Below are 18,343 nucleotides of genomic sequence, written 5' to 3' on the forward strand. Positions count from 1 at the left end.
TGTTGCTCAGCCTCATCTGCCCATGGCAGTTCTCGCACAGAGGCACAGTGAATGGGTCTGCTTGCTTGTCTTGCCACGTCAAACTTCAAATGTAGCCTGGGAAATTTGGTGTCCCAGACAGGCTCCTTTCGCAGCCCTGCTCCGAATACGCGAACGTCTGCAGATAGCTGGCAGCCAGAAGGGGCTAGCCTGGAAAGCTGTTGCTCAGCCTCATCTGCCCATGGCACTGCTCGCACAGAGGCACAGAGACTGGGGATGCTTGCTTGTCTTGGCACTTCAAACTTCAAAAAAAACATTATAATGGTGATGTCCCTGCCAGGCTCCTTTCGCAGCCCTGCTCCGAAAGTGCGAAAGTCCGCAGATAGATGGCAGGCAGAAGGGGCTAGCCTGGAAAACTGTTGCTCAGCCTCATCTGCCCACGACACTGCTCGCACAGAGGCACAGAGACTGGGGCTGCTTGCTTGTCTTGCCACCTCAAACTTCAAACGTAGCTTATGGGGTCCGTGACGGGAGCCTGCGGCAGCCCTGCTCCGAAAATGCGAACGTCTGCAGATAGCTGGCAGGCAGAAGGGGCTAGCCTGGAAAGCTGTTGCTCAGCCTCATCTGCCCACGGCACTGCTCGCACAGAGGCACAGAGACTGGGGCTGCTTGCTTGTCTTGCCACCTCAAACTTCAAACGTAGCTTATGGGGTCCGTGCCGGGAGCCTGCGGCAGCCAGTCTCCGAAAATGCGAACGTCTGCAGATAGCTGACAGGCAGAAGGGGCTAGCCTGGAAAACTGTTGCTCAGCCTCATCTGCCCACGACACTGCTCGCACAGAGGCACAGAGACTTGGGCTGCTTGCTTGTCTTGCCACCTCAAACTTCAGACGTAGCTTATGGGGTCCGTGCCGGGATCCTCCAGCAGCCCTGCTCCGAAAATGGGAACGTCTGCATATAGCTGGCAGCCAGAAAGGGCTAGCCTGGAAAGCTGTTGCTCAGCCTCATCTGCCCACGGCACTGCTCACACAGAGGCACAGAGACTGGGGCTGCTTGCTTGTCTTGCCACCTCAAACTTCAAACGTAGCTTATGGGGTCCGTGCCCGGAGCCTGCGGCAGCCCTGCTCCGAAAATGCGAACGTCTGCAGATAGTTGGCAGGCAGAAGGGGCTAGCCTGGAAAGCTCTTGCTCAGCCTCATCTGCCCACGGCACTGCTCGCACAGAGGCACAGAGACTGGGGCTGCTTGCTTGTCTTGCCACCTCAAACTTCAAACGTAGCTTATGGGGTCCGTGCTCGGAGCCTCCGGCAGCCCGGCTCCGAAAATGGTAACGTCTGCAGATAGCTGGCAAGAAGAATGGGCTAGCCTGGAAAGCTGTTGCTCAGCCTCATCTGCCCACGGCACTGCTCGCACAGAGGCACAGAGACTGGGGCTGCTTGCTTGTCTTGCCACCTCAAACTTCAAACGTATCTTATGGGGTCCGTGACGGGAGCCTGCGGCAGCCCTGCTCCGAAAATGCGAACGTCTGCAGATAGCTGGCAGGCAGAAGGGGCTAGCCTGGAAAGCTGTTGCTCAGCCTCATCTGCCCACGGCACTGCTCGCACAGAGGCACAGAGACTGGGGCTGCTTGCTTGTCTTGCCACCTCAAACTTCAAACGTAGCTTATGGGGTCCGTGCCGGGAGCCTGCAGCAGCCAGTCTCCGAAAATGCGAACGTCTGCAGATAGCTGACAGGCAGAAGGGGCTAGCCTGGAAAACTGTTGCTCAGCCTCATCTGCCCACGGCACTGCTCGCACAGAGGCACAGAGACTGGGGCTGCTTGCTTGTCTTGCCACCTCAAACTTCAAACGTAGCTTATGGGGTCCGTGACGGGAGCCTGCGGCAGCCCTGCTCCGAAAATGCGAACGTCTGCAGATAGCTGGCAGGCAGAAGGGGCTAGCCTGGAAAGCTGTTGCTCAGCCTCATCTGCCCACGGCACTGCTCGCACAGAGGCACAGAGACTGGGGCTGCTTGCTTGTCTTGCCACCCCAAACTTCAAACGTAGCTTATGGGGTCCGTGCCGGGAGCCTGCGGCAGCCAGTCTCCGAAAATGCGAACGTCTGCAGATAGCTGACAGGCAGAAGGGGCTAGCCTGGAAAACTGTTGCTCAGCCTCATCTGCCCACGACACTGCTCGCACAGAGGCACAGAGACTTGGGCTGCTTGCTTGTCTTGCCACCTCAAACTTCAGACGTAGCTTATGGGGTCCGTGCCGGGATCCTCCAGCAGCCCTGCTCCGAAAATGGGAACGTCTGCATATAGCTGGCAGCCAGAAAGGGCTAGCCTGGAAAGCTGTTGCTCAGCCTCATCTGCCCACGGAACTGCTCACACAGAGGCACAGAGACTGGGGCTGCTTGCTTGTCTTGCCACCTCAAACTTCAAACGTAGCTTATGGGGTCCGTGCCCGGAGCCTGCGGCAGCCCTGCTCCGAAAATGCGAACGTCTGCAGATAGTTGGCAGGCAGAAGGGGCTAGCCTGGAAAGCTCTTGCTCAGCCTCATCTGCCCACGGCACTGCTCGCACAGAGGCACAGAGACTGGGGCTGCTTGCTTGTCTTGCCACCTCAAACTTCAAACGTAGCTTATGGGGTCCGTGCTCGGAGCCTCCGGCAGCCCGGCTCCGAAAATGGTAACGTCTGCAGATAGCTGGCAAGCAGAATGAGCTAGCCTGGAAAGCTGTTGCTCAGCCTCATCTGCCCACGGCACTGCTCGCACAGAGGCACAGAGACTGGGGCTGCTTGCTTGTCTTGCCACCTCAAACTTCAAACGTATCTTATGGGGTCCGTGACGGGAGCCTGCGGCAGCCCTGCTCCGAAAATGCGAACGTCTGCAGATAGCTGGCAGGCAGAAGGGGCTAGCCTGGAAAGCTGTTGCTCAGCCTCATCTGCCCACGGCACTGCTCGCACAGAGGCACAGAGACTGGGGCTGCTTGCTTGTCTTGCCACCTCAAACTTCAAACGTAGCTTATGGGGTCCGTGCCGGGAGCCTGCGGCAGCCAGTCTCCGAAAATGCGAACGTCTGCAGATAGCTGACAGGCAGAAGGGGCTAGCCTGGAAAACTGTTGCTCAGCCTCATCTGCCCACGACACTGCTCGCACAGAGGCACAGAGACTGGGGCTGCTTGCTTGTCTTGCCACCTCAAACTTCAAACGTATCTTATGGGGTCCGTGCCGGAAGCCTGCGGCATCTCTGCTCCGAAAATGCGAACGTCTGCAGATAGCTGGCAGGCAGAAGGGGCTAGCCTGGAAAGCTGTTGCTCAGCCTCATCTGCCCACGGCACTGCTCGCACAGAGGCACAGAGACTGGGGCTGCTTGCTTGTCTTGCCACCTCAAACTTCAAACGTAGCTTATGGGGTCCGTGCCGGGAGCCTGCGGCAGCCAGTCTCCGAAAATGCGAACGTCTGCAGATAGCTGACAGGCAGAAGGGGCTAGCCTGGAAAACTGTTGCTCAGCCTCATCTGCCCACGACACTGCTCGCACAGAGGCACAGAGACTTGGGCTGCTTGCTTGTCTTGCCACCTCAAACTTCAGACGTAGCTTATGGGGTCCGTGCCGGGATCCTCCAGTAGCCCTGCTCCTAAAATGGGAACGTCTCCATATAGCTGGCAGCCAGAAAGGGCTAGCCTGGAAAGCTGTTGCTCAGCCTCATCTGCCCACGGCACTGCTCGCACAGAGGCACAGAGACTGGGGCTGCTTGCTTGTCTTGCCACCTCAAACTTCAGACGTAGCTTATGGGGTCCGTGCCGGTAGCCTCTGGCAGCCCTGCTCCGAAAATGGGAACGTCTGCAGATAGCTGACAGGCAGAAGGGGCTAGCCTGGAAAGCTGTTGCTCAGCCTCATCTGCCCACGGCACTGCTCGCACAGAGGCACAGAGACTGGGGCTGCTTGCTTGTCTTGCCACCTCAAACTTCAAACGTAGCTTATGGGGTCCGTGCCGGGAGCCTCCGGCAGCCCTGCTCCGAAAATGGTAACGTCTGCAGATAGCTGGCAAGCAGAATGGGCTAGCCTGGAAAGCTGTTGCTCAGCCTCTTCTGCCCACGGCACTGCTCGCACAGAGGCACAGAGACTGGGGCTGCTTGCTTGTCTTGCCACCCCAAACTTCAAACGTAGCTTATGGGGTCCGTGCCCGAAGCCTCCAGCAGCCCTGCTCCGAAAATGGGAACGTCTGCATATAGCTGGCAGCCAGAAGGGACTAGCCTGGAAAGATGTTGCTCAGCCTCATCTGCCCACGGCACTGCTCGCACAGAGGCACAGAGACTGGGGCTGCTTGCTTGTCTTGCCACCTTAAACTTCAGACGTATCTTATGTGGTCCGTGCCAGGAGCCTGCGGCAGCCCTGCTCTGAAAATGCGAACGTGTGCAGATAGCTGGCAGGCAGAAGGGGCTAGCCTGGAAAGCTGTTGCTCAGCCTCATCTGCCCACGGCACTGCTCGCACAGAGGCACAGAGACTGGGGCTGCTTGCTTGTCTTGCCACCTCAAACTTCAAACGTAGCTTATGGGGTCCGTGCCGGGAGCCTCCGGCAGCCCTGCTCCGAAAATGGAAACGTCTGCAGATAGCTGGCAAGCAGAATGGGCTAGCCTGGAAACCTGTTGCTCAGCCTCTTCTGCCCACGGCACTGCTCGCACAGAGGCACAGAGACTGGGGCTGCTTGCTTGTCTTGCCACCCCAAACTTCAAACGTAGCTTATGGGGTCCGTGCCGGGAGCCTGCGGCAGCCCTGCTCCGAAAATGCGAACGTCTGCAGATAGCTGACAGCCAGAAGGGGCTAGCCTGGAAAACTGTTGCTCAGCCTCATCTGCCCACGGCACTGCTCGCACAGAGGCACAGAGACTGGGGCTCCTTGCTTGTCTTGCCACCTTAAACTTCAGACGTAGCTTATGGGGTCCGTGCCGGGATCCTCCAGCAGCCCTGCTCCGAAAATGGGAACGTCTGCATATAGCTGGCAGGCAGAAGGGACTAGCCTGGAAAGATGTTGCTCAGCCTCATCTGCCCACGGCACTGCTCGCACAGAGGCACAGAGACTGGGGCTGCTTGCTTGTCTTGCCACCTCAAACTTCAAACGTAGCTTATGTGGTCCGTGCCCGGAGCCTGCGGCAGCCCTGCTCTGAAAATGCGAACGTGTGCAGATAGATGGCAGGCAGAAGGGGCTAGCCTGGAAAGCTGTTGCTCAGCCTCATCTGCCCACGGCACTGCTCGCACAGAGGCACAGAGACTGGGGCTGCTTGCTTGTCTTGCCACCTCAAACTTCAAACGTAGCTTATGGGGTCCGTGCTCGGAGCCTCCGGCAGCCCGGCTCTGAAAATGGTAACGTCTGCAGATAGCTGGCAAGCAGAATGTGCTAGCCTGGAAAGCTGTTACTCAGCCTCTTCTGCCCACGGCACTGCTCGCACAGAGGCACAGAGACTGGGGCTGCTTGCTTGTCTTGCCACCACAAACTTCAAACGTAGCTTATGGGGTCCGTGCCGGGAGCCTGCGGCAGCCCTGCTCCGAAAATGCGAACGTGTGCAGATAGCTGGCAGGCAGAAGGGGCTAGCCTGGAAAGCTGTTGCTCAGCCTCATCTGCCCACGGCACTGCTCGCACAGAGGCACAGAGACTGGGGCTGCTTGCTTGTCTTCCCACCTCAAACTTCAAACGTAGCTTATGAGGTCCGTGCCAGGATCCTCCAGCAGCCCTCCTCCGAAAATGCGAACGTCTGCAGATAGCTGGCAGGCAGAAGGGGCTAGCCTGGAAAGCTGTTGCTCAGCCTCATCTGCCCACAGCACTGCTCGTACAGAGGCTCAGAGACTGGGGCTGCTTGCTTGTCTTGCCACCTCAAACTTCAAACGTAGCTTATGGGGTCCGTGCCCGGAGCCTGAGGCAGCACTGCTCCGAAAATGCGAACGTGTGCAGATAGCTGGCAGGCAGAAGGGGCTAGCCTGGAAAGCTGTTGCTCAGCCTCATCTGCCCACGGCACTGCTCGCACAGAGGCACAGAGACTGGGGCTGCTTGCTTCTCTTGCCACCTCAAACTTCAAAAGTAGCTTATGGCATCCGTGCCGGGAGCCTCCGGCAGCAGTCTACGAAAATGCGAACGTCTGCAGATAGCTGGCAGGCAGAAGGGGCTAGCCTGGAAAGCTGTTGCTCAGCCTCATCTGCCCACGGCACTGCTCGCACAGAGGCACAGAGACTGGGGCTGCTTGCTTGTCTTGCCACCTTAAACTTCAGACGTAGCTTGTGGGGTCCGTGCCGGGATCCTCCAGCAGCCCTGCTCCTAAAATGTGAACGTCTGCATATAGCTGGCAGGCAGAAGAGGCTAGCCTGGAAAGATGTTGCTCAGCCTCATCTGCCCACGGCACTGCTCGCACAGAGGCACAGAGACTGGGGCTGCTTGCTTGTCTTGCCACCTCAAACTTCAAACGTAGCTTATGGGGTCCGTGACGGGAGCCTGCGGCAGCCCTGCTCCGAAAATGCGAACGTCTGCAGATAGCTGGCAGGCAGAAGGGGCTAGCCTGGAAAGCTGTTGCTCAGCCTCATCTGCCCACGGCACTGCTCGCACAGAGGCACAGAGACTGGGGCTGCTTGCTTGTCTTGCCACCTCAAACTTCAAACGTAGCTTATGGGGTCCGTGCCGGGAGCCTGCGGCAGCCCGGCTCCGAAAATGTGAACGTCTGCAGATAGCTGGCAGGCAGAAGGGGCTAGCCTGGAAAGCTGTTGCTCAGCCTCATCTGCCCACGGCACTGCTCGCACAGAGGCACAGAGACTGGGGCTGCTTGCTTGTCTTGCCACCTCAAACTTCAAACGTAGCTTATGGGGTCCGTGCCCGGAACCTGCGGCAGCCCGGCTCCGAAAATGGGAACGTCTGCAGATAGCTGGCAGGCAGAAGGGGCTAGCCTGGAAAGCTGTTGCTCAGCCTCTTCTGCCCACAGCACTGCTCGCACAGAGGCACAAAGACTGGGGCTGCTTGCTTGTCTTGCCACCTCAAACTTCAAACGTATCTTATGGGGTCCGTGCCCGGAGCCTGCGGCAGCCCTGCTCCGAAAATGCGAACGTGTGCAGATAGCTGGCAGGCAGAAGGGGCTAGCCTGGAAAGCTCTTGCTCAGCCTCATCTGCCCACGGCACTGCTCGCACAGAGGCACAGAGACTGGGGCTGCTTGCTTGTCTTGCCACCTCAAACTTCAAACGTAGCTTATGGGGTCCGTGCTCGGAGCCTCCGGCAGCCCGGCTCCGAAAATGGTAACGTCTGCAGATAGCTGGCAAGCAGAATGGGCTAGCCTGGAAAGCTGTTGCTCAGCCTCATCTGCCCACGGCACTGCTCGCACAGAGGCACAGAGACTGGGGCTGCTTGCTTGTCTTGCCACCTCAAACTTCAAACGTATCTTATGGGGTCCGTGACGGGAGCCTGCGGCAGCCCTGCTCCGAAAATGCGAACGTCTGCAGATAGCTGGCAGCCAGAAGGGGCTACCCTGGAAAGCTGTTGCTCAGCCTCATCTGCCCACGGCACTGCTCGCACAGAGGCACAGAGACTGGGGCTGCTTGCTTGTCTTGCCACCTCAAACTTCAAACGTAGCTTATGGGGTCCGTGCCGGGAGCCTGCGGCAGCCAGTCTCCGAAAATGCGAACGTCTGCAGATAGCTGACAGGCAGAAGGGGCTTGCCTGGAAAACTGTTGCTCAGCCTCATCTGCCCACGACACTGCTTGCACAGAGGCACAGAGACTTGGGCTGCTTGCTTGTCTTGCCACCTCAAACTTCAGACGTAGCTTATGGGGTCCGTGCCGGGATCCTCCAGCAGCCCTGCTCCTAAAATGGGAACGTCTGCATATAGCTGGCAGGCAGAAGGGGCTAGCCTGGAAAGCTGTTGCTCAGCCTCATCTGCCCACGGCACTGCTCGCACAGAGGCACAGAGACTGGGGCTGCTTGCTTGTCTTGCCACCTCAAACTTCAGACGTAGCTTATGGGGTCCGTGCCGGTAGCCTCTGGCAGCCCAGCTCCGAAAATGGGAACGTCTGCAGATAGCTGGCATGCAGAAGGGGCTAGCCTGGAAAGCTGTTGCTCAGCCTCATCTGCCCACGGCACTGCTCGCACAGAGGCACAGAGACTGGGGCTGCTTGCTTGTCTTGCCACCTCAAACTTCAAACGTAGCTTATGGGGTCCGTGCCGGGAGCCTCCTTTCGCAGCCCTGCTCCGAAAATGGTAACGTCTGCAGATAGCTGGCAAGCAGAATGGGCTAGCCTGGAAAGCTGTTGCTCAGCCTCTTCTGCCCATGGCACTGCTCGCACAGAGGCACAGAGACTGGGGCTGCTTGCTTGTCTTGCCACCCCAAACTTCAAACGTAGCTTATGGGGTCCGTGCCGGGAGCCTGCGGCAGCCCTGCTCCGAAAATGCGAACGTCTGCAGATAGCTGGCAGCCAGAAGGGGCTAGCCTGGAAAACTGTTGCTCAGCCTCATCTGCCCACGACACTGCTCGCACAGAGGCACAGAGACTGGGGCTCCTTGCTTGTCTTGCCACCTTAAACTTCAGACGTAGCTTATGGGGTCCGTGCCGGGATCCTCCAGCAGCCCTGCTCCGAAAATGGGAACGTCTGCATATAGCTGGCAGCCAGAAGGGACTAGCCTGGAAAGCTGTTGCTCAGCCTCATCTGCCCACGGCACTGCTCGCACAGAGGCACAGAGACTGGGGCTGCTTGCTTGTCTTGCCACCTCAAACTTCAAACGTAGCTTATGGGGTCCGTGCCGGAAGCCAGCGGCAGCCCTGCTCCGAAAATGCGAACGTCTGCAGATAGCTGGCAGGCAGAAGGGGCTAGCCTGGAAAGCTGTTGCTCAGCCTCATCTGCCCACGGCACTGCTCGCACAGAGGCACAGAGACTGGGGCTGCTTGCTTGTCTTGCCACCTCAAACTTCAGACGTAGCTTATGGGGTCCGTGCCGGGAGCCTCCGGCAGTTCTGCTCCAAAAATGCGAACGTCTGCAGATAGCTGGCAGGCAGAAGGGGCTAGCCTGGAAAGCTGTTGCTCAGCCTCATCTGCCCACGGCACTGCTCGCACAGAGGCACAGAGACTGGGGCTGCTTGCTTGTCTTGCCACCTCAAACTTCAAACGTAGCTTATGGGGTCCGTACTCGGAGCCTACGGCAGCCCGGCTCCGAAAACGGTAACGTCTGCAGATAGCTGGCAAGCAGAATGGGCTAGCCTGGAAAGCTGTTGCTCAGCCTCTTCTGCCCACGGCACTGCTCGCACAGAGGCACAGAGACTGGGGCTGCTTGCTTGTCTTGCCACCTCAAACTTCAAACGTAGCTTAAGGGGTCCGTGCCGGGAACCTGCGGCAGCCAGTCTCCGAAAATGCGAACGTCTGCAGATAGCTGGCAGGCAGAAGGGGCTAGCCTGGAAAGCTGTTGCTCAGCCTCATCTGCCCACGGCACTGCTCGCACAGAGGCACAGAGACTGGGGCTGCTTGCTTGTCTTGCCACCTTAAACTTTAGACTTAGCTTATGGGGTCCGTGCCGGGATCCTCCAGCAGCCCGGCTCCGAAAATGGGAACGTCTGCAGATAGCTGGCAGGCAGAAGGGGCTAGCCTGGAAAGCTGTTGCTCAGCCTCATCTGCCCACGGCACTGCTCGCACAGAGGCACAGAGACTGGGGCTGCTTGCTTGTCTTGCCACCTCAAACTTCAAAAGTAGCTTATGGGGTCCGTGCCGGGATCCTCCAGCAGCCCTGCTTCTAAAATGGAAACGTCTGCATATAGCTGGCAGCCAGAAGGGACTAGCCTGGAAAGATGTTGCTCAGCCTCATCTGCCCACGGCACTGCTCGCACAGAGGCACAGAGACTGGGGCTGCTTGCTTGTCTTGCCACCTCAAACTTCAAACGTAGCTTATGGGGTCCGTGCCGGAAGCCAGGGGCAGCCCTGCTCCGAAAATGCGAACGTCTGCAGATAGCTGGCAGGCAGAAGGGGCTAGCCTGGAAAGCTGTTGCTCAGCCTCATCTGCCCACGGCACTGCTCGCACAGAGGCACAGAGACTGGGGCTGCTTGCTTGTCTTGCCACCTCAAACTTCAAACGTAGCTTATGGGGTCCGTGCCAGGATCCTCCGGAAGCCCGGGTCCGAAAATGGGAATGTCTGCAGGTACCTGACAGCCAGAAGGGGCTAGCCTGGAAAGCTGTTGCTCAGCCTCATCTGCCCACGGCACTGCTCGCACAGAGGCACAGAGACTGGGGCTGCTTGCTTGTCTTGCCACCTCAAACTTCAAACGTAGCTTATGGGGTCCGTGCCGGAAGCGAGGGGCAGCCCTGCTCCGAAAATGCGAACGTCTGCAGATAGCTGGCAGGCAGAAGGGGCTAGCCTGGAAAGCTGTTGCTCAGCCTCATCTGCCCACGGCACTACTCGCACAGAGGCACAGAGACTGGGGCTCCTTGCTTGTCTTGCCACCTCAAACTTCAGACGTAGCTTATGGGGTCCGTGCCCGGAGACTCCGGCAGTTCTGCTCCAAAAATGCGAACGTCTGCAAATAGCTGGCAGGCAGAAGGGGCTAGCCTGGAAAGCTGTTGCTCAGCCTCATCTGCCCACGACACTGCTCGCACAGAGGCACAGAGACTGGGGCTGCTTGCTTGTCTTGCCACCCCAAACTTCAAACGTAGCTTATGGGGTCCGTGCCCGGAGCCTCCGGCAGTTCTGCTGCAAAAATTCGATCGTCTGCAGATAGCTGGCAGGCAGAAGGGGCTAGCCTGGAAAGCTGTTGCTCAGCCTCATCTGCCCACGGCACTGCTCGCACAGAGGCACAGAGACTGGGGCTGCTTGCTTGTCTTGCCACCTCAAACTTCAGACGTAACTTATGGGGTCCGTGCCGGGAGCCTCTGGCAGCCCTGCTCAAAAAATGGTAACGTCTGCAGATAGCTGGCAGGCAGAAGGGGCTAGCCTGGAAAGCTGTTGCTCAGCCTCATCTGCCCACGGCACTGCTCACACAGAGGCACAGAGACTGGGGCTGCTTGCTTGTCTTGCCACCTCAAACTTCAAACGTAGCTTATGGGGTCCGTGCCCGAAGCCTCCGGCAGTTCTGCTCCAAAAATGCGAACGTCTGCAGATAGCTGGCAGGCAGAAGGGGCTAGCCTGGAAAGCTCTTGCTCAGCCTCATCTGCCCACGGCACTGCTCACACAGAGGCACAGAGACTGGGGCTTCTTGCTTGTCTTGCCACCTCAAACTTCAAACGTAGCTTATGGGGTCCGTGCCAGGATCTTCCGGCAGCCCTGCTCCGAAAATGCGAACGTCTGCAGATAGCTGGCAGGCAGAAGGGACTAGCCTGGAAAGCTGTTGCTCAGCCTCATCTGCCCACGGCACTGCTCGCACAGAGGCACAGAGACTGGGGCTGCTTGCTTGTCTTGCCACCTCAAACTTCAAACGTAGCTTATGGGGTCCGTGCCGGGATCCTCCGGCAGCCCTGCTCCGAAAATGCGAACGTCTGCAGATAGCTGGCAGGCAGAAGGGGCTAGCCTGGAAAGCTGTTGCTCAGCCTCATCTGCCCACGGCACTGCTCGCACAGAGGCACAGAGACTGGGGCTCCTTGCTTGTCTTGCCACCTCAAACTTCAGACGTAGCTTATGGGGTCCGTGCAGGGATCCTCCAGCAGCTCTGCTCCTAAAATGGGAACGTCTGCATATAGCTATCAGCCAGAAGGGGCTAGCCTGGAAAGATGTTGCTCAGCCTCATCTGCCCACGGCACTGCTCGCACAGAGGCACAGAGACTGGGGCTGCTTGCTTGTCTTGCCACCTCAAACTTCAGACGTAGCTTATTGGGTCCGTGCCGGGAGCCTGCGGCAGCCCTGCTCCGAAAATGGGAACGTCTGCAGATAGCTGGCAGGCAGAAGGGGCTAGCCTGGAAAGCTGTTGCTCAGCCTCATCTGCCCACGGCACTGCTCGCATCGAGGCACAGAGACTGGGGCTGCTTGCTTGTCTTGCCACCTCAAACTTCAAACGTAACTTATGGTATCCGTGCCGGGAGCCTGAGGCAGCCCGGCTCTGAAAATGCGAACGTCTGCAGATAGCTGGCAGGCAGAAGGGGCTAGCCTGGAAAGCTGTTGCTCAGCCTCATCTGCCCACGGCACTGCTCGCACAGAGGCACAGAGACTGGGGCTGCTTTCTTGTCTTGCCACCTCAAACTTCAAACGTAGCTTATGGCATCCGTGCCGGGAGCCTCCGGCAGCCAGTCTACGAAAATGCGAAAGTCTGCAGATAGCTGGCAGGCAGAAGGGGCTAGCCTGGAAAGCTGTTGCTCAGCCTCCTCTGCCCACGGCACTGCTCGCACAGAGGCACAGAGACTGGGGCTCCTTGCTTGTCTTGCCACCTTAAACTTCAGACGTAGCTTATGGGGTCCGTGCCGGGATCCTCCAGCAGCCCTGCTGCTAAAATGGGAACGTCTGCATATAGCTGGCAGCCAGAAGGGACTAGCCTGGAAAGCTGTTGCTCAGCCTCATCTGCCCACGACACTGCTCGCACAGAGGCACAGAGACTGGGGCTGCTTGCTTGTCTTGCCACCTCAAACTTCAGACGTAGCTTATGGGGTCCGTGCCGGGAGACTCTGGTAGCCCTGCTCCGAAAATGGGAACGTCTGCAGATAGCTGGCAGGCAGAAGGGGCTAGCCTGGAAAGCTGTTGCTCAGCCTCATCTGCCCACGGCACTGCTCACACGGAGGCACAGACACTGGGGCTGCTTGCTTGTCTTGCCACCTCAAACTTCAAACGTAGCTTATGGGGTCCGTGCCCGAAGCCTCCGGCAGTTCTGCTCCAAAAATGCGAACGTCTGCAGATAGCTGGCAGGCAGAAGGGGCTAGCCTGGAAAGCTCTTGCTCAGCCTCATCTGCCCACGGCACTGCTCACACAGAGGCACAGAGACTGGGGCTGCTTGCTTGTCTTGCCACCTCAAACTTCAAACGTAGCTTATGGGGTCCGTGCCAGGATACTCCGGCAGCCCTGCTCCGAAAATGCGAATGTCTGCAGATAGCTGGCAGGCAGAAGGGACTAGCCTGGAAAGCTGTTGCTCAGCCTCATCTGCCCACGGCACTGCTTGCACAGAGGCACAGAGACTGGGGCTGCTTGCTTGTCTTGCCACCTCAAACTTCAAACGTAGCTTATGGGGTCCGTGCTCGGAACCTCCGGCAGCCCTGCTCCGAAAATGCGAATGTCTGCAGATAGCTGGCAGGCAGAAGGGGCTAGCCTGGAAAGCTGTTGCTCAGCCTCTTCTGCCCACGGCACTGCTCGCACAGAGGCACAGAGACTGGGGCTGCTTGCTTGTCTTGCCACCTCAAACTTCAAACGTAGCTTATGGGGTCCGTGCCGGGAGACTGCGGCAGCCCTGCTCCGAAAATGCGAACGTCTGCAGATAGCTGGCAGGCAGAAGGGGCTAGCCTGGAAAGCTATTGCTCAGCCTCATCTGCCCACGGCACTGCTCGCACAGAGGCACAGAGACTGGGGCTGCTTGCTTGTCTTGCCACCTCAAACTTCAAACGTAGCTTATGGGGTCCGTGCCCGGAGCCTGCGGCAGCCCTGCTCCGAAAATGCGAACGTGAGCAGATAGCTGGCAGGCAGAAGGGGCTAGCCTGGAAAGCTGTTGCTCAGCCTCATCTGCCCACGGCACTGCTCGCACAGAGGCACAGAGACTGGGGCTGCTTGCTTGTCTTGCCACCTCAAACTTCAAACGTAGCTTATGGCATCCGTGCCGGGAGCCTCCGGCAGCCAGTCTACGAAAATGCGAACGTCTGCAGATAGCTGGCAGGCAGAAGGGGCTAGCCTGGAAAGCTGTTGCTCAGCCTCATCTGCCCACGGCACTGCTCGCACAGAGGCACAGAGACTGGGGCTCCTTGCTTGTCTTGCCACCTCAAACTTCAGACGTAGCTTATGGGGTCCGTGCAGGGATCCTCCAGCAGCTCTGCTCCTAAAATGGGAACGTCTGCATATAGCTGGCAGGCAGAAGGGGCTAGCCTGGAAAGCTGTTGCTCAGCCTCATCTGCCCACGGCACTGCTCGCACAGAGGCACAGAGACTGGGGCTGCTTGCTTGTCTTGCCACCTCAAACTTCAGACGTAGCTTATTGGGTCCGTGCCGGGAGCCTGCGGCAGCCCTGCTCCGAAAATGGGAACGTCTGCAGATAGCTGGCAGGCAGAAGGGGCTAGCCTGGAAAGCTGTTGCTCAGCCTCATCTGCCCACGGCACTGCTCGCACAGAGGCACAGAGACTGGGGCTGCTTGCTTGTCTTGCCACCTCAAACTTCAAAGGTAGCTTATGGTATCCGTGCCGGGAGCCTGCGGCAGCCCGGCTCCGAAAATGCGAACGTCTGCAGATAGCTGGCAGGCAGAAGGGGCTAGCCTGGAAAGCTGTTGCTCAGCCTCATCTGCCCACGGCACTGCTCGCACAGAGGCACAGAGACTGGGGCTGCTTGCTTGTCTTGCCACCTCAAACTTCAAACGTAGCTTATGGCATCCGTGCCGGGATCCTCCGGCAGTTCTGCTCCGAAAATGGGAACGTCTGCAGATAGCTGGCAGGCAGAAGGGGCTAGCCTGGAAAGCTGTTGCTCAGCCTCATCTGCCCACGGCACTGCTCCCACAGAGGCACAGAGACTGGGGCTGCTTGCTTGTCTTGCCACCTCAAACTTCAAACGTAGCTTATGGGGTCCGTGCCCGGAGCCTCCGGCAGTTCTGCTCCAAAAATGCGAACGTCTGCAGATAGCTGGCAGGCAGAAGGGGCTAGCCTGGAAAGCTCTTGCTCAGCCTCATCTGCCCACGGCACTGCTCACACAGAGGCACAGAGACTGGGGCTGCTTGCTTGTCTTGCCACCTCAAACTTCAAACGTAGCTTATGGGGTCCGTGCCAGGATACTCCGGCAGCCCTGCTCCGAAAATGCGAACGTCTGCAGATAGCTGGCAGGCAGAAGGGACTAGCCTGGAAAGCTGTTGCTCAGCCTCATCTGCCCACGGCACTGCTCGCACAGAGGCACAGAGATTGGGCTGCTTGCTTGTCTTGTCACCTCAAACTTCAAACGTAGCTTATGGGGTCCGTGCCGGGAGCCTCCGGCAGCCCTGCTCCGAAAATGCGAATGTCTGCAGATAGCTGGCAGGCAGAAGGGGCTAGCCTGGAAAGCTGTTGCTCAGCCTCTTCTGCCCACGGCACTGCTCGCACAGAGGCACAGAGACTGGGGCTGCTTGCTTGTCTTGCCACCTCAAACTTCAAACGTAGCTTATGGGGTCCGTGACGGGAGCCTGCGGCAGCCCTGCTCCGAAAATGCGAACGTCTGCAGATAGCTGGCAGGCAGAAGGGGCTAGCCTGGAAAGCTGTTGCTCAGCCTCATCTGCCCACGGCACTGCTCGCACAGAGGCACAGAGACTGGGGCTGCTTGCTTGTCTTGCCACCTCAAACTTCAAACGTAGCTTATGGGATCCGTGCCCGGAGCCTGCGGCAGCCCTGCTCCGAAAATGCGAACGTGTGCAGATAGCTGGCAGGCAGAAGGGGCTAGCCTGGAAAGCTGTTGCTCAGCCTCATCTGCCCACGGCACTGCTCGCACAGAGGCACAGAGACTGGGGCTGCTTGCTTGTCTTGCCACCTCAAACTTCAAACGTAGCTTATGGGGTCCGTGCTCGGAACCTCCGGCAGCCCTACTCCGAAAATGCGAATGTCTGCAGATAGCTGGCAGGCAGAAGGGGCTAGCCTGGAAAGCTGTTGCTCAGCCTCTTCTGCCCACGGCACTGCTCGCACAGAGGCACAGAGACTGGGGCTGCTTGCTTGTCTTGCCACCTCAAACTTCGAACGTAGCTTATGGGGTCCGTGCCGGGAGACTGCGGCAGCCCTGCTCCGAAAATGGTAACGTCTGCAGATAGCTGGCAGGCAGAAGGGGCTAGCCTGGAAAGCTATTGCTCAGCCTCATCTGCCCACGGCACTGCTCGCACAGAGGCACAGAGACTGGGGCTGCTTGCTTGTCTTGCCACCTCAAACTTCAAACGTAGCTTATGGGGTCCGTGCCCGGAGCCTGCGGCAGCCCTGCTCCGAAAATGCGAACGTGAGCAGATAGCTGGCAGGCAGAAGGGGCTAGCCTGGAAAGCTGTTGCTCAGCCTCATCTGCCCACGGCACTGCTCGCACAGAGGCACAGAGACTGGGGCTGCTTGCTTGTCTTGCCACCTCAAACTTCAAACGTAGCTTATGGCATCCGTGCCGGGAGCCTCCGGCAGCCAGTCTACGAAAATGCGAACGTCTGCAGATAGCTGGCAGGCAGAAGGGGCTAGCCTGGAAAGCTGTTGCTCAGCCTCATCTGCCCACGGCACTGCTCGCACAGAGGCACAGAGACTGGGGCTCCTTGCTTGTCTTGCCACCTCAAACTTCAGACGTAGCTTATGGGGTCCGTGCAGGGATCCTCCAGCAGCTCTGCTCCTAAAATGGGAACGTCTGCATATAGCTGGCAGGCAGAAGGGGCTAGCCTGGAAAGCTGTTGCTCAGCCTCATCTGCCCACGGCACTGCTCGCACAGAGGCACAGAGACTGGGGCTGCTTGCTTGTCTTGCCACCTCAAACTTCAGACGTAGCTTATTGGGTCCGTGCCGGGAGCCTGCGGCAGCCCTGCTCCGAAAATGGGAACGTCTGCAGATAGCTGGCAGGCAGAAGGGGCTAGCCTGGAAAGCTGTTGCTCAGCCTCATCTGCCCACGGCACTGCTCGCACAGAGGCACAGAGACTGGGGCTGCTTGCTTGTCTTGCCACCTCAAACTTCAAAGGTAGCTTATGGTATCCGTGCCGGGAGCCTGCGGCAGCCCGGATCCGAAAATGCGAACGTCTGCAGATAGCTGGCAGGCAGAAGGGGCTAGCCTGGAAAGCTGTTGCTCAGCCTCATCTGCCCACGGCACTGCTCGCACAGAGGCACAGAGACTGGGGCTGCTTGCTTGTCTTGCCACCTCAAACTTCAGACGTATCTTATGGGGTCCGTGCCGGGATCCTCCGGCAGTTCTGCTCCGAAAATGGGAACGTCTGCAGATAGCTGGCAGGCAGAAGGGGCTAGCCTGGAAAGCTGTTGCTCAGCCTCATCTGCCCACGGCACTGCTCCCACAGAGGCACAGAGACTGGGGCTGCTTGCTTGTCTTGCCACCTCAAACTTCAAACGTAGCTTATGGGGTCCGTGCCCGGAGCCTGCGGCAGGCCTGCTCCGAAAATGCGAACGTGTGCAGATAGCTGGCAGGCAGAAGGGGCTAACCTGGAAAGCTGTTGCTCAGCCTCATCTGCCCACGGCACTGCTCACACAGAGGCACAGAGACTGGGGCTGCTTGCTTGTCTTGCCACCTCGAACTTCAAACGTAGCTTATGGGGTCCTTGCTCGGAGCCTCCGGCAGCCCGGCTCCGAAAATGGTAACGTCTGCAGATAGCTGGCAAGCAGAATGGGCTAGCCTGGAAAGCTGTCGCTCAGCCTCATCTGCCCACGGCACTGCTCGCACAGAGGCACAGGGACTGGGGCTGCTTGCTTGTCTTGCCACCTCAAACTTCAAACGTAGCTTATGGGGTCCGTGCCCGGAGCCTCCGGCAGTTCTGCTCCAAAAATGCGAATGTCTGCAGATAGCTGGCAGGCAGAAGGGGCTAGCCTGGAAAGCTGTTGCTCAGCCTCTTCTGCCCACGGCACTGCTCGCACAGAGGCACAGAGACTGGGGCTGCTTGCTTGTCTTGCCACCTCAAACTTCAAACGTAGCTTATGGGGTCCGTGCCCGGAGCCTGCGGCAGCCCTGCTCCGAAAATGCGAACGTGTGCAGATAGCTGGCAGGCAGAAGGGGCTAGCCTGGAAAGCTGTTGCTCAGCCTCATCTGCCCACGGCACTGCTCGCACAGAGGCACAGAGACTGGGGCTGCTTGCTTGTCTTGCCACCTCAAACTTCAGACGTAACTTATGGGGTCCGTGCCGGGATCCTCCGGCAGCCCGGCTCCGAAAATGCGAACGTCTGCAGATAGCTGGCAGGCAGAAGGGGCTAGCCTGGAAAGCTGTTGCTCAGCCTCATCTGACCACGGCACTGCTCACACAGAGGCACAGAGACTGGGGCTGCTTGCTTGTCTTGCCACCTCAAACTTCAGACGTAGCTTATGGGGCCCGTGCCGGGAGCCTCTGGTAGCCCTGCTCCGAAAATGGTAACGTCTGCAGATAGCTGGCAGGCAGAAGGGGCTAGCCTGGAAAGCTGTTGCTCAGCCTCATCTGCCCACGGCACTGCTCACACAGAGGCACAGACACTGGGGCTGCTTGCTTGTCTTGCCACCTCAAACTTCAAACGTAGCTTATGGGGTCCGTGCCCGAAGCCTCCGGCAGTTCTGCTCCAAAAATGCGAACGTCTGCAGATAGCTGGCAGGCAGAAGGGGCTAGCC

This window comes from Opisthocomus hoazin, chromosome 25, assembly GCF_030867145.1.
Source record: "Opisthocomus hoazin isolate bOpiHoa1 chromosome 25, bOpiHoa1.hap1, whole genome shotgun sequence".
Taxonomy (NCBI): domain Eukaryota; kingdom Metazoa; phylum Chordata; class Aves; order Opisthocomiformes; family Opisthocomidae; genus Opisthocomus; species Opisthocomus hoazin.